Source organism: Monodelphis domestica, chromosome 6 (assembly GCF_027887165.1).
Source record: "Monodelphis domestica isolate mMonDom1 chromosome 6, mMonDom1.pri, whole genome shotgun sequence".
NCBI lineage: Eukaryota > Metazoa > Chordata > Mammalia > Didelphimorphia > Didelphidae > Monodelphis > Monodelphis domestica.
The window spans coordinates 15,849,064-15,864,092 of NC_077232.1; positions in this window are offsets into that span (position 1 = coordinate 15,849,064).

Genomic DNA, 15,029 nt, shown 5'->3' on the forward strand with positions numbered 1-15,029 from the left:
TTCTTCCAGAGACTTAGATCACAACCCAGATATACAGGTCTATTATGGAAGATCCTTTTCTCAGTCTTCTGTAAGGGGGGGGTGGAAGGAAATAATTTTAAAAGTGTTGGACTTGATTATTTAAGACTATGATCACCAGGAATCTAATTAATTCCAAAAAGAGTTTCTTTACAATTTATTTACAAAATATAGAAAGAGTAAAGTAAGAAATCAGAGAGAGGATAAGGTAAGATATCCATGTTTCTCTCAAGAGGTTAGTTTTTTTTTCCAGAAAATTCAGCAGGAAAGAGTCAGCTTTTCATTCACCATATGTCAGTTCAAAGGAACAGGGTCTCAGGTCCAGTCAGCAGTTTCTTCTGACCCTCTTCACCAGTATCAACTCGAAAACATGACAAATTAAACTCCTTTCAGGAAGTTGTCACACCTTTTTAAAGACATTTTCTCTTGCATCACTTCCTGTGCCTTCCCCTAATTCTATGTCTACCAATCACAGTTAACACCCTGTCTAGGACTGCCCAGAAGGCAGTCAGTCAATTCTGATTTGTCACCCACTATTGCACACATGAGTCACAGACATCCCCCACTCAAGTGTGAATGGGATGTTTGAACCTTTGGAGATTAAATCTAAAATGGGCAGATCTTCATACTCAATTTTTAAGTAAAGCGTTTACACTTTTGGAGATTAAAATCTAAAAATAGGCCTGGGTTACAATTTAAATCTTCACACTTTCCATCACTTTACCATTTGGGACCACCACTTATCCTACACGTATCCCTGATTTCTCAAAACAAGGCAAATGTAAGCAAAGAATATGCTATCACTTCATCACTTATTGCTACACTTATCATGTGATCCAGTCTACTTACATTTTACACTTGCATATAAGGAATAATGATCACTACACTAGTTTCCTTATAACAAACTCTACTTTGATAATACCTAATAAAAGTATTTATTTTTAAAATATCACCCTTTTCATTAAAGAATTAGAGATTTCTTTGTAATGTTCTATCAACTCATTGCTGTGACCCTTCCTGAATTAACTACTTAAGAACAATTTCATTCTAAGCCCATGATTACCTACAGCTACATTGGTGCGTGGTCAATCATTTTATTTGCAATGTCTAGAACAGCACTTTACATATAAGAGGTGATGAACAAATGCTGGCTGATTTCTTGCTCTCAAAAGCAAGATAGGAAGATATGTAGTGAAATATTTATTAATTAATTTAAAATACATCAGGAAATAGTTAGGTAGCATAAGTTATTCATAGATACATAAGAGAGATTAATGAGTTGAGTTTCTTTAAATCTGAATAGAATTTCAGAGAATATTGGAGAGAATTTTCTAAAGGAGCTTGAGAAAGGCAGTTGATCCAATGGCTCAGTCTTTGGGCTGACCCTGTTTAAGGAAGGTGGTCCAAAGAGCAGCTCTGTGAAGTTGGAAAATTTCAGTGAATTCACATCTAAAAGAATTATCAGGTCAGAGAAGTGAAGGAGATTATTGGGTGCAGTTCCTGTGGCTGCTCCAATAGGTGGTGGTAAAGTCTGACCTGTTTAGTGGAAAAGACAGTGGAATTTCTTACCAGTTGAAATTCAGATCTGCATAACAGAGAAGATAAGCCTTACTTATTCCTTTTATTTATGAAGTTATAATTTTTATTCAGATAGATAAGGATTTTAGGTTTTTAGATAAATAGGAAGAGAGGATTTCTTCGACTATGTCAAAGAAGAAGCAAGTCCTCATGGACCAGATTGGTTGGATGGTTATAGTTAATATTTATTAGCATAGGGACCTACATAATATAAGAAATATCTTTCTACTTGGTTTTCCTTTTGCTGTCCATTATTTTAATTTTTTTATATCTACAACAAATATTTTTATATAACTAGCCTGAGCCAGAATTCTTTAGACTGCTTTGAGAAGTCATCTTTCTCAACAGTCAAATCAACAGCCTGTTCAATCAGGGCACAGCTGTTGCTAATACCCATACCAATACCTATAATCTATAAGGGTCAGAGAACCCTTATAACAGAGGACAAAATGGCTTGACTATAGTCCATAGTAGAGTATGGAAAAATTTAAGCACCTGAGTTCAGATATGGACATATGGACAAAATATGGTCTTCTACAAGATTTTTAGAGAATTTGGAGTATTTTCTTTTACATTTTAAATAAAAGAGTATATTCTTTTGAAATGTTAAAGCTGAGAAGTGTAGCCAAGATGGTGGAGTAGGGGAAAGGAAAGCTCAAAACTCTCTGACTATACTCTCCAAATATCCTTGAAATAGCACTTTAAGAAGAATTTTGGTGGAATAGAACCAACAAGGAAACAGAGTGAAACAACTTTTTTATAGAAAATATCTGGGAAGAAAGAAAGAAAGGGTGAGTTACGGTGAGGTGAGAAAGGAGATTATTCCACAGCAAGGTCACACAAAGGAGCAGAGACAAAGAGGGAGAATTAATGGAAGGGAGGATGAAATGAGGGAGGCAGCAGTTCAAATCAAACTGTCTGGATAAGGAAGAGTGAATAGAGATAAAGGCAGAATCAAGATGAGAAAATAAGATGGAAGAGAATGAACATTTAGTAATCAAAGCAATAAATATGAGTGGGATGAACTCATTCATAAGATGGAATCAGATAAAGTGAATCAAAAATCAAAATCTCATGATATGTTGTCTACAATAACACATTTGAGGCAGGGAGATAGAAAGAGAGCAGATGTCAGAGGATGGAGCAAATGTATTAGCTGGTGCAAAAAGGCAAGATTAGTTATCTAGATCTCAGAGATCATTAAGCAAAACTAGTTCTAATTAAAAGAGATAAGGAAGAAAATTACATCTTAGTAAGGAGGGGGATTGAAATGAAATAATATCAACATTAAACATCTACTATAGCCTCAGAATTTTTAAAAGGTGAAATGAAATGAGTTAGAGAAGAAAATAGACAATAAAACAATTCTAGTATGGTACCTCACTCTAACCAAAAAGTAGACAAGAAAGAAGTGAAGTAGGTGAATGGAATTTTAAAAATTTTAGATATAAAAGCTCTCTGGAGCAATTGAATGGAAATAGAAAGATGTATTCCTTCTTATGAGCAATACAAGGACCTATTCTCATCATAATGCAATAAAAATTAGCATCAAAGTTCCCCAGAAAGAGAAATCAAAAATTATTTGGAAACTAAACAATCTAATTCTAAAGAAGTGGTGGGTCAAAGAACAAATAAATAATGCCATTATTGAGAAAGAAAGTATGGAGACACATATCAAAATGTTATGAGCGACAGCCACAGTAACTAGAGGAAAATGTCTATCTCTAAAGATCAACATCAATAAAATAGAGAAAACATCATTGAGTTAGCTATACAACTTAAAAAACGGAAAGAATAAATTAAAAATACTTAATTAAGGAATAAATTAGAAACTCTAAAAATCAAAGGTATAATTAAAAATATAATGATTCATATTGATTTATTTTGGACTGTACAATTTTGATAAAATTATTAAATATTTTGAGTAATTTTTTGTTGATTCTATAGGATTCTCCCTATATATTATCATATTGTCTTCAAAAATGATAGTTTTGGTTATTCTTTGTTTACTTTAACTCCAATTTCTTTTTATTTACTTACTGTTAAAGCTAGTATTTCTAGTGTAATTTTAAATAATAGTGGTGATAAAGGGAATACTTGCTTTAACCCTAATTTTATTGGGAGGCTCCTCACTTATCCACATTATAGAAAATCCTTATTGATAATTTGAGGTAGATACCTCTTATTATTTAATGGAAAGGCCCATCTATTCCTACGAATTCTACTATTATTAACAGGAGTGGGTGTTGAATGTTGGCATAATCCTTTTCTATATCTATTGGGATAATAATGTGATTTGGTTATTGATATGGTCAATTATGCTGATAGTTTTCCTAATATTAAATCAGCTTCACCCACTGAGTAAATAAGATGCAGAGGAGAAATAAGAAATAGTGTGGATTTCAAAAATCACAATTTAGAGATGTCCTACAAGAGACAACAATACCATTCCATTATCTCTGGCAACATTTGATAACCTATAAGGACAATTCCTATGTTTGCTTTGGCAAGTAGATTTCCAGGTATTTCATATTGTTTAGAGTAATTTTTAATGAAATTTCTCTTTTTAACACTTGCTGCTGGACTTTGTTGGTAATATATAAAAATGCTAATGATTTATGTGGGCTTATTTTGTATCCTGTAACTTTACTAAAGTTATTAATTATTTCAAGTAGTTTTTTACTTGATTCTCTAGGATTCTCTAAGTATAGCATCATATCATCTGTGATGACTGATAGTTTAGTTTCCTTATTGCCTTCTTTAATTCCTTCAATTTCTTTTTCTTTCCTTTTTGCTAAAGCTGGCATTTTTAATACAATATTAAATAGAGGTGGTGATAATGGGCATCCTTGCTTCACCCTTCATCTCATTGGCAAGATTCCTAACTTATCCCTATTGCAGATGATACTTTCAGAAGGTTTTAGGTATATTTCACTTATCATTTTAAGGAAAGATCCATTTATTTCTATGCTTTCTAATGTTTGAATAGGAATGGTTTCTAGAAAGTAATTTGGAATTATGACCAAAGGGTTTTTAAAGAATGCACATCATTTGATCCAGGAAAACCACTACTAGGTCTATTTCCCAAAAATATCTTTAAAAATGGGAAAGGACCTGTTTTTACAAAAAATATCTATAGCTGTTCTTTTTGTGGTAGCAAAGAATTGGAAACTAAAGGAATGATCCTCAGTTAGGGATTGGCTGAAGTCATTGTGGTATATAATGGTGATGGGATACTATTGTGCTATAAGTAAAGATGAACAAGGTGATTTCAGAAAGAATTGGAAAGATCTACATGAACTGATGTAGAACCAGAAAAACATTGCACACTAAAATTGAAATATTGTGGGACAATCAAATGTGATTAGCTTTGCTTTTAACAGCAATACAATGATCCAGGACAATTCTGAGGGAATTATGGAAAATAATGCCATCCACCTCTAAAGAAAGAACTGTTGGAGTTGAAATGCAGATGAAAACATATGATTTATCACTTGTTTATTTAAGTATATGATTGGGCGTTTTGGTTTTTATGAGATTGTGCTCTTACATAAATGAATAATCTGGAAATCTGTTTTCAGTGATAATACATGTATAACCCAGTGAAATTTCTTGTCAGCTCCAGGATAGGGGAGGGGATGGAGGTGGGACACAACATGAATCATGTAATTGTGTGTGTGTAAATTTGTTATTGGAATAAAAATAAAGACAAAAATTTTTAAATATATAAAAATAAAATCTAATAAAATAAAAATATTAGGAATGGGTGTTGTATTTTGCTGAAGGCTTTTTCTGCATCTATTGAGGATAATTCCAACATCTGATCCAATTTCTGGTCCTTCCTAACATTTTAAAACCATAAAAGGTTTAAGAAAGCAGAGGAGATGAAAGGTAAGAAAGCAGAGTAAAAAGATTAGGGTTAATAATGAGAAATGAAATGAATTTTTTCCCTTCTAAACCCTTTGTCTAAAGGCTCAAAAAGCAGAATGTCATTGTTCAGAAGATGCATTATTTGCACAAATGAATATCTCAGATACAGCTAACTTTGTTGTAATAATAAATGACACAATTTTGGAGCCCAGAGTTTTTATTTATTTTTAATACCTTGTTCACAACATCACAGAGTGGACAGACTGTTCAATTCAATTGAATGAAATTGTCCCAGAGATTCTATGATACTTATATGTGTAGAAATAGTAAAAAGTCAATATAAATGTTGAATTTTTTCAAATATCTAATACACCTTGCCAATTTGGTCATTGTAAACTTTGTGTTGTTTTGCACTTTATTTATACTTTGATGGTACAATTGTAATGATAGCACTACAATATGAGGCAGCTTAGACTAAGTTGTCCTAAAGCCATTAAAAGCTGATAGGCAAAAATAAAGATTTTGTCTTTTTCCAACATTAAATTTATACCAGACATATAAATCCTAAAGCTTTTGGTTGGTTAAAGAACTGTAATAATGGTAGTGATGTGAACTGACAGTCAGTAGAAGGGGGTATTAATAGGAATGGGACCCTCATACTTTGAAATCTTATATTTCTCACTAGTTAAAAATCAACTGCAACACCTGTAGTTTCAACATTAGTTAAGTGTGAATAGTAGATTGTTCAATTATCCATTCTATGTCTTATGATCTGTGATATTCTTTGTTAGGCATCAGCTTTGTGCCTTCTCTGTTTTATTAAATACTTTTATTATTCTTAGAAATAATTAATTACCTATAGTGGTCCTCCATTATAACATATCCCATTCCCTTGTTCTCACTCTGGAAGGGCATCAGGACCTCCCCCTGACAAATGATGACAAGGTGAACAATGGAAGAACCTCCACCTGAGTTTGGAAAGGGAGATGCTAAATTACCAGACCCCACTAAATATGCCAAATCTGACCCAGAAGGTATGCTAGCTTCACAACTCAGAGGAAGCTTCAACTATATAGCAGAGCTGCTACTCTGTGATATCAGCTGCAAAGAAGCTACTCTACTTAAGTCTTTGATTAACCAAAGTTCTGAGCCCAAATAAAACACCACACTACTCACAAGGCCAATCATAGAGACACATGAATAACTGTATTTCATAAATCTGAAAAAAGGAACACTGAACAAAACATCTTACCTTTTATCTATACCAATCCAGCTAAAGAGAATACTTGAAGAAGGTCCTGGGAATTTGAGACTCAGTCATCACAAAGAAGGAGAAGAATCCCTCTATGACTGGGTCCCTCTTTTTCTATATGTGAGACTGTACTCTCTTTTTAAATGACAAGGATGATTTCCTATATGGTACTCAGAAAATGAAAATGGAAAAATCAGGATAACAAATAATCTAGAGAAAGAGAATCCCAGCTCACCCAAGTCCATGGCCACTATTCAAAATCTACAAAGCTAAGAAGTAGGGGAATCTTAAGATGACTGAGGGTCTTTGTTCATGTTAACATATTCTCTGTGACTAGAGATTCTTTTTTCTAATATATGTTCCAGGCTTGAACTGTCCCTTATAATTTGGAAATTGTAATGTGAGATACATGGCATATCTCTGTTTAGGACAAAGGAGAGAGCTACCCAGAACAGAACATAATTCTGAGGCATTTTTGCCTCCTGCATATTATTCACTTTGCTCCATGTGTGGTAAATAATGGAAGCTGCCACATAGTTATGCCTCTGGAGTGCAAGATAAACAAATATGATGAGAGTATCTAGAAGTGAGGGTTGCTGGAAACCATCATGCCCTAAAACATTGCACCCCCATCTTACTTCTGGAGTTAAAAAGTGAAATGACAAAATAAATTGGGGTCTACTTAGATCTTTATGCTCATTCACATGAGGCTAAGGTCAAAGCTAAGTAATTTATCTGAAATATTCATCAGGTCCTGGTATGAAGTCCTCAAGGTGACATTTTCTATCATAGATTTTGATCATGATACAGATATAACTGTCAATTGAGGGAGAGACTTGTCTCTGTACTCCCATTGGTTTCTCATTTGGGAATTAATATTTATCTTGCATATATTCTCTAATTTCTCTAAATAATACAAATGGAACACACTGACACCTAATGGTTTATTTTTACATTTACCAGATAATCTAGGCCCCATATAGTGTACCCATGCTTTTTAGAAATGATGATCTCTATACTAATTTCCTTTATAAGACCTTCATTATAGCAAACTGCCATCTGACAATATTTATTTTAAAATTTCTTTTTAAAATCTCACTCTTTTAATTAAGTAATTGGAGTTTGTAATTTTTTTATTGGCTCATTTTAACACTATCTAAATTGAATACTTAGAACCAATTTCATTCCATGCCAAGGATTACCTACAGTTAAATTGGAACATGACATAGTATCATATCCACAGTGCCTACCATAATGCATTGCACACAATGGGTGATCAATAAATGCTGACTGACTTCCTCTAAAGAGTAGGACAGAGAGAGGACAAAATGACTTTATATCAGTCTAAAGTAGAGATTTGCAAAATAAAAGCAGATCAGTTCAGATATGGACCAATAGACAAATCTTGTCTTTTGGTTTTTTTAAGTGTTTGTGCTCATTTTTAAAAAAGATTCTACATAAAATAAAATTTATTTTTAAATATGAAAGCTTAGAGACATTCCTGAAACAAAAGAGTTGAGGTAAGGAAAGCTCAAATTTCTCTGAGAATCTTGTAAAGACAACAATGAAATATGACTTCCAAATGAATACCTGAGTGGCAGAACCAACTAGAAAACAGTGAGTTGATTTTCCTTCAGAAAAGACTTTAAAAGGTAGACAGAGATAGGTTCACTGAAGTGAGAGGGGGACCTATCCCACAGCAAGACCACACCTAGAATCACAGGCACAAGCCAAAAACAAGCCTCCCCTTATTCTACACAACTATTCAGAGTTCTGAATCTGTATATCTGTATTCAAGTAAGCTCTAAAAACCAAAGACATTCCCCAAGTCAACATAAGAGTATCCCTGTGAATACCTCTTAAATTCTCTGAATTCATATGAATGTGCTATGGATTCATAGCAAAATCTCACAGCAAGGCAAAGCAGTCCACAGTATAGCTGACTGGTTCAAATGCAAGAGTTGATGCAGAGCTCTTTCTCAAATTCTCAACGAGGACTGAAACTGATGTGCAAGGCTATCCATACTGTGCTTATTCATTTGAAGCCCATAATGGGGCTTCTGCCCAACACCAAAGTGAGAGACCCAAGCCTCAATACAAGACAGTCCTTTGGACACTTTGCCTGTGCAAGTGAATGGAAAGGGATAGTGCCCCTGTCTAATCTTGCAGTGAAGAATTAAAGCCCTATACAAGGCAGTGTGAAAGCAAATTCTTTACTCTACTGTCTATCTTGAGTTAACACTGTCTTAAGTACCCCTATTTAGTACCTCACTAGACTGAAGACAGGATCTCCTTTTGACTACTTTTAAATTAAAATATTAAAATAGTTTCCCTTAGGCACTCTTCATCATTCACCCCCAGGATATTGAAAGATTCAAACAAGGTAATCCTTCTTTTGAAGATGAACCAATTGTAGTAATCAAGAAACTAGAAGGTATCTTTCTCACAAATGACCCCAGATAGGTGGATGTTGAAAACCTACTACAAGCCTTTTTTACAGAAAGAGAGAAAAATAAGATTATCTCTCTTGTTAATCAGGTTCAAGAAAGGAAAGAAATTAATTGGCCACATGATGACCCAAAATGCAACACCAATAATGATCATGATTACATAAGATTATGCCAGTCTAGAGAGGCATTATTAATTATTAACATCAATGAGGGCATGTTCTAACAGACCAGGCACATGGAAGAAATTTGAAAACTTAAGACAAAAAAATAGATGAAAATCCCTCCCAATTTATGGACAGACTAATTGAGCTGGGAGGTAGATATATAGAACTGAACCTTTCCAAAGAAAGGGATGTCAGACAGCTTAGACAGCAGTTTGTACAAAAAGTCCAGTGGAGTTTTTCAGCTAGAGTTCTACCAACAGAGCCTCCTTCAGGAAAGGAAGGCCAGATATTCTCCCAGTAAGCCCACACAGGATCCAGGGAAAGAGTCTCCTCCTTCAGTTTAGCTCATCAATGCATAGTGTCCAAAGACAAACTCCAAAGGAGAAAAAATTCAAAGAGAAGTCCAAAGAAGTCCCTTGGAAAGAAAGTTCATGACTTTTTATAGTCCTTTTTCCTTGTCACTTCCTGTCCCTTCTCCATTTTATGGAAACCAATCACAGTCTTTTAATTTGCCTAGCACTGCCCAAGGCCAGGGCAATGGCCTCTGGAGTTTCTATGATGTTATCTATGATATTTTTTCCTCTGGTTCCTTTCACCAAAATATAAGAAGTTTCTTTCTCATTCCTTTTTATTTATTTTTATATTCTTTTAAGTTACTATTCATTTATATATATATAACATAATATGTAATATAGCAATAATTGTAAGGATAATTTTAGGGTTGTGACCTAAATCTAAATTAATTTGGTCACCAGAGGAAATCCCAAATAAAATACCCAAGTCAGTTGGAAATTTATGGTAATTTTAATTAAAATAGAGGGAAGGAATTGAGGAGAAGAGAGAGAAAGAGGGTAGAGGATTTCTCATGCCTGGCCTGTGCCCGGGGGGGGGGTAGTTCAAGATTCCCTCCATGAGGTCTCTGAAGAAGATTAGAGATTTTCTAAGAGGATAATGTTTGAAAAGTAAAGGAGAAAGAATCAGCCTAAACTCAGAGAGAGCTCAGAAAAGACACTTCTCCTGATGTAGGCTACTCAGCTTCTCCCAGTACGGTATCAAGGAAAACTCACCACTAAACCTGGACAATAGCAGAAGCCACACCAAGATGCCAAGACACTCAGTACTCTGCCTCTAGCCACCTCTCAGCCACCAAAATGAGCAGAGAGAGGAAGTGACATGAAATATATAGATGGTTTTTACATCACTTTCCTGTGTCTCACATATACCAATGGTAGCTTAAGCTTGACTTAGGACAGTCCAGGGATCTGTCAGTTGTTTCTGATTTGTCATTTGCTAGCACATGTCTGTCATAGGCCCTAAATCCTTAAAATCTTTAAGTCTGGGTGTAGACATTCCTGTTTTTGTTAGACTAAGTAGGGTGAAGTAATCTAAAGTTCACAATCCCCTCTGATAATAATGGGGAGACTAGTCTCCCCAATTGATCACTAAACACAATCATCTTGCACCTTCAAATTCAAATCCAAACTGCAGGTGCATACATAATTTCACCTTCTAAGAGGAAACTACAGTATATAGAAGAGTGGAACAGAAGAGAGAAAGACAGAAAAATCAATATATGCTGTATGCATTGATAAAAACCAATTAGGGGGCAGTCCCCTTTTGGCATAAGGGTATACATTCAAATAAATGTTCAATCAAACTTCAGTTCAATCAACCACAACCAAAGTTCAGTCTGGATCTTCTTGATGTAGTGTAGGTTTTCTGCCATATTTCTGCAACAATTCATTCTCTTGATTTAGGAGTTATTAAGAATCTTTCCTTGAATATCTTTTCTCAAACAAAATTAAATTTCAAAATATTGGATTTTTATTAAAATACAATCCAACCTCCCCTACAAAGTGGGTGTTAAGAAACATCCAGTTCAGCTCAGGATGCAATGTTGAGTAATGGGTGTATGAGTCAATTATCAAAAGAAGATAAAAATAACAAAAAACATTTTGTTAAGGCTTCCCCATTTTAAACAATGGAGCTATTTAATCAGAAATGTATGTGAGAACTCTAACATTACTCCACCCATACTTAGGCATACTTTAGGAGAAGATAAAGTTGTAAAACTCCTTACTGAACAATGAAAGGTACTTAACTCATACTTATAGTGAAGAAAAAAACCTTAAGCTAGGTCTATTTTTAGATCTATTACAAAAGGGTGTCATGTACCTATAAAGGTCAAATTAATCACTAAAAGGTCAAAGCAACTTACAAAGGGCAAAGCTTAGCAAAAGGTGTAAAGTTTTAGTCTACCCAGAGAAGGTGATAACAAGATGTGAATTAAGAAGGTGATAACAAGATGTGAATTAAGAAAGGTCAGTCCTTTGGAAAACATCTACTGTGATTTGTAGATGTGAAAATTTAGGGGAGGTGACATAGGAGAAAATTCTCTTTAAAAGGAAGGAGCTTGAGGTCTCTAGTGAGTTCAGCTTTTGGAAGCTGAATTGGAGGTCAGGAGTCAGAGCTGGTCTCAGAACTCAGTTCAGGAGTTGAGGATTTCAGTGAAGAATTGGATTTTTAATGGGACAAATCTTGTCATGAGTGATTAAAGACTGACCAATCTCTCTTAAGGCTTAGGCCAGGCCTAGGCCAGTTGGCCTAGGCACTAGGCTTTTTCCTACTATTTCCTCTTACTCTGTCTCTCTCTCTTTCCTTAATTCCTTCATTTGTATTAATTAAAATCTCCATAAAACCCAGTTGACTTGGGTATTTCATATATGTGAATTTTTCCCATGGCGACCACTTATTTTTTATTTAAAACCATATTTTCATGGTCACAGCATTGTTATGAAATCTATCTCTAGGTGCTCAAAAGGTGTGTAAGCCAGAGGACTCCCACCAAAAGCTTTGCCACAAAAGGCATGTTGGTTATATGCTTGGCAGGTTGAGCAGGCTGTATGCAATTTACAGGCTATAGTAGTTATACCAGGGGCTATCCACACTCTCTTAACAGAGTCCACAATTCCCTGGGTACCAAAGTGACTATTTTTATGAATATATCGGCAAATTTGGTGATAGAAACTTCTAGGGAGCAGGGGTTTACCTTCAGATGACACCCATACTCCATTAATGTGTTTTGCTTTGAATTTTTGCTTCTATTTTTCCACTTCCTTTTCATTATAGGAAAGTGACAAATATAAGTCATCATTGGTTGTTAATGTTAAAATTAATTCATGTCCTTCAATGACTGTTAGCTTTGCAGCAAGATCTGCTTGGTCATTTCCCCTAGAGACAAGGACAGTGTCACCTGTATGGGCAGAGCAATGAACTACAGCTAGGGCTTCAGGCAGATGAAGAGCAGAAAGAACTAATAATTTCTGCATTAGCTATAGAGTTTCCAGCTGAAGTTAAAAATCCTCTCTGGAATTATAGCATGCCAAATGAGTGACAAATGCCAAAAGCATATCTAGAATCTGTATAAATTGTTGCCTTTTTTCTTGGCTATTAAAAAGGCGTGTTTCAGAGCTATGAGTTCTGCCCCTTGAGCACAAATATTAGAGAGCAGTGAAGCTTACCACTATAAATGCCAAAAACTGTAAACACCAAAACTGTAAGGATAATTTTAGTGTTTTGACTTAAAATCTAAAATAAGTGGTCACCATGGGAAATTCCCAAATACGAAAAGTTACCCAAGTCAGCTGGGATTTTATGGAGATTTTAATTAATAATGAGAGAAGGAATTTAGGGAAGGAGAGAGAGAGAGAGAGAGAGAGAGAGAGAGAGAGAGAGAGAGAGAGAGAGAGAGAGAGAGAGAGAGAGAGAGAGAGAGAGAGAGAGAGAGAGAGAGAGAGAGAGAGAGAGAGAGAGAGAGAGAGAGAGAGAGAGAGAGAGAGAGAGAGAGAGAGAGAGAGAGAGAGAGAGAGAGAGAAAGAGAGGCTTTTCTGCCATGGACACTAGTGTTCTGGCTCTAATTTGAGGGGTTAAGGGACCAAATCCCTTGTTAGTGCTATAAGGGGTTTAGTAATTTCCCCATAGCAAGGAATCCATTGTCTACAAAACCCTGTTCCTCCTAAAATTTCTCTCAACTGTTTCATAGTAGTTGGAGCACTTAAATTTTGAATATTTTCAATTCACTTGGGAGAAATAGAGCAGGCACCCACAGTCAGGATGAAACCCAAATATTCTACTTTATGGAGACACCATTAAACTTTATTCTTCAAGATCTTGTGCCCCTTTTTGTGCAGTTCCAAAAGAAAGTGTTTACTATCTTCCTGACATGCTTCTGCATCTGTTGAAGCCAAGAGTAGATCATCTACTTATTTGATTAATTTACTGCTTTTTGTAAAATTGAGATTTGAACTCTGGACTTCAATCCCCACAAGCCCTTGCTCCACTTCCCCAAAATGCTTTGTAATCCCATGGAATTCTGAGGTGGGCAAGATCGAGAAGGTATTTAATCTGATTACAAAGGCTTTTGAGGGTCTTTTGGACTTCCATTTTGGAGCAGATGTGTCTCTTCTGTGATGTGAGGTTATCTGGCCTAGGCCTCTGGCCTAGGTACGTGTTTTTTCTTATTCTGTATTTTCTTTAATCTTTAACCTTTAATAAACCTCTAAAAAATATAATATTCTTTGCAGAGAGAAACTAATTTCTACCTGTCTCAGTCTCCCTAAATTTTAACTGTTATATTTTATATGTTATATTATCTGTGTCTTGGCTCAAAATTTGTGCAAATAAACTCAGGCTTTCCACAAACCCTTGTGTCAGACAATTCCATGTAAATTAGAGCCTTTCCAGGTGAAAGCAAAGATATGCCTGGAGTTGTCATGTATGGATATGGAAAAAAAGGCTGAGCACATGTCCATTACTACAAAGTATGTAGCTATGCTAGGAATAGAAGAAATAATCATATGTATATTGGAAACTACAGAATGTCTCTTTATAAAATGGTTGTTCACAGCCCTCAAATTCTGTATGAATCTATAGAGTTGTTTGCCTTGCAGCCTATTTTTGGTTTTTTAATGGGCAGGATAGGCGAATTATATTCAGATTTACAAGGGTTATTATTCACTGATCAATTAATGAGTTTATTACTGGGGTAATACCATCTTTTAAGAGGGGATACTGAGGAATGGAAGGAAGTAGGCTAAATTTAGTTTTTATCTTCACAGGAACAGCTGACTTAAGTAAGTGTACATTGGAAGAAGATGTGGTCCAAAGAGACTCTGGTATATCTGCAAGTATTACAAAGGTGGGATGCTCTTTCCCCTCCTGACTCTAGGAGAGAAGTACAGAGAGTAATTTTAAAGATTACTCAGGTACTTCCAATGATAAGGAACCATCTAGGGAGCAAGTTATTGTGGCTTTGAGTTTGAGTATCCCTCCCCAGCAAATTTAAAGGGGAGTCAGGAATCAAAAGGAAAGAACATTGTACTTCTAGGGGTCCTACAGACACCATTCTATAGGAAAGCTTTTTAACTCTTTGGAGTATCCCTGACACTCCCATTACACTCTCTGACCCAATGAAATAGAAATGTATATCAGGTGTACTCTTTAATACAAACCTGGAAGCTCCAGTGTCCAAAAGATAATCATAATAGATGTTAACCTCCTTTAAGGTAATATGGGGCTCATCAGTATAGGAGGGCTGTGGATAAGGACAATGGCTAGTAGGACATCAGGATCTGGAAAATCAAAGGTTGTATCCTCTGATTCCTGTGCCCAAATCCCCCCCCGGACACCTTCATAGTA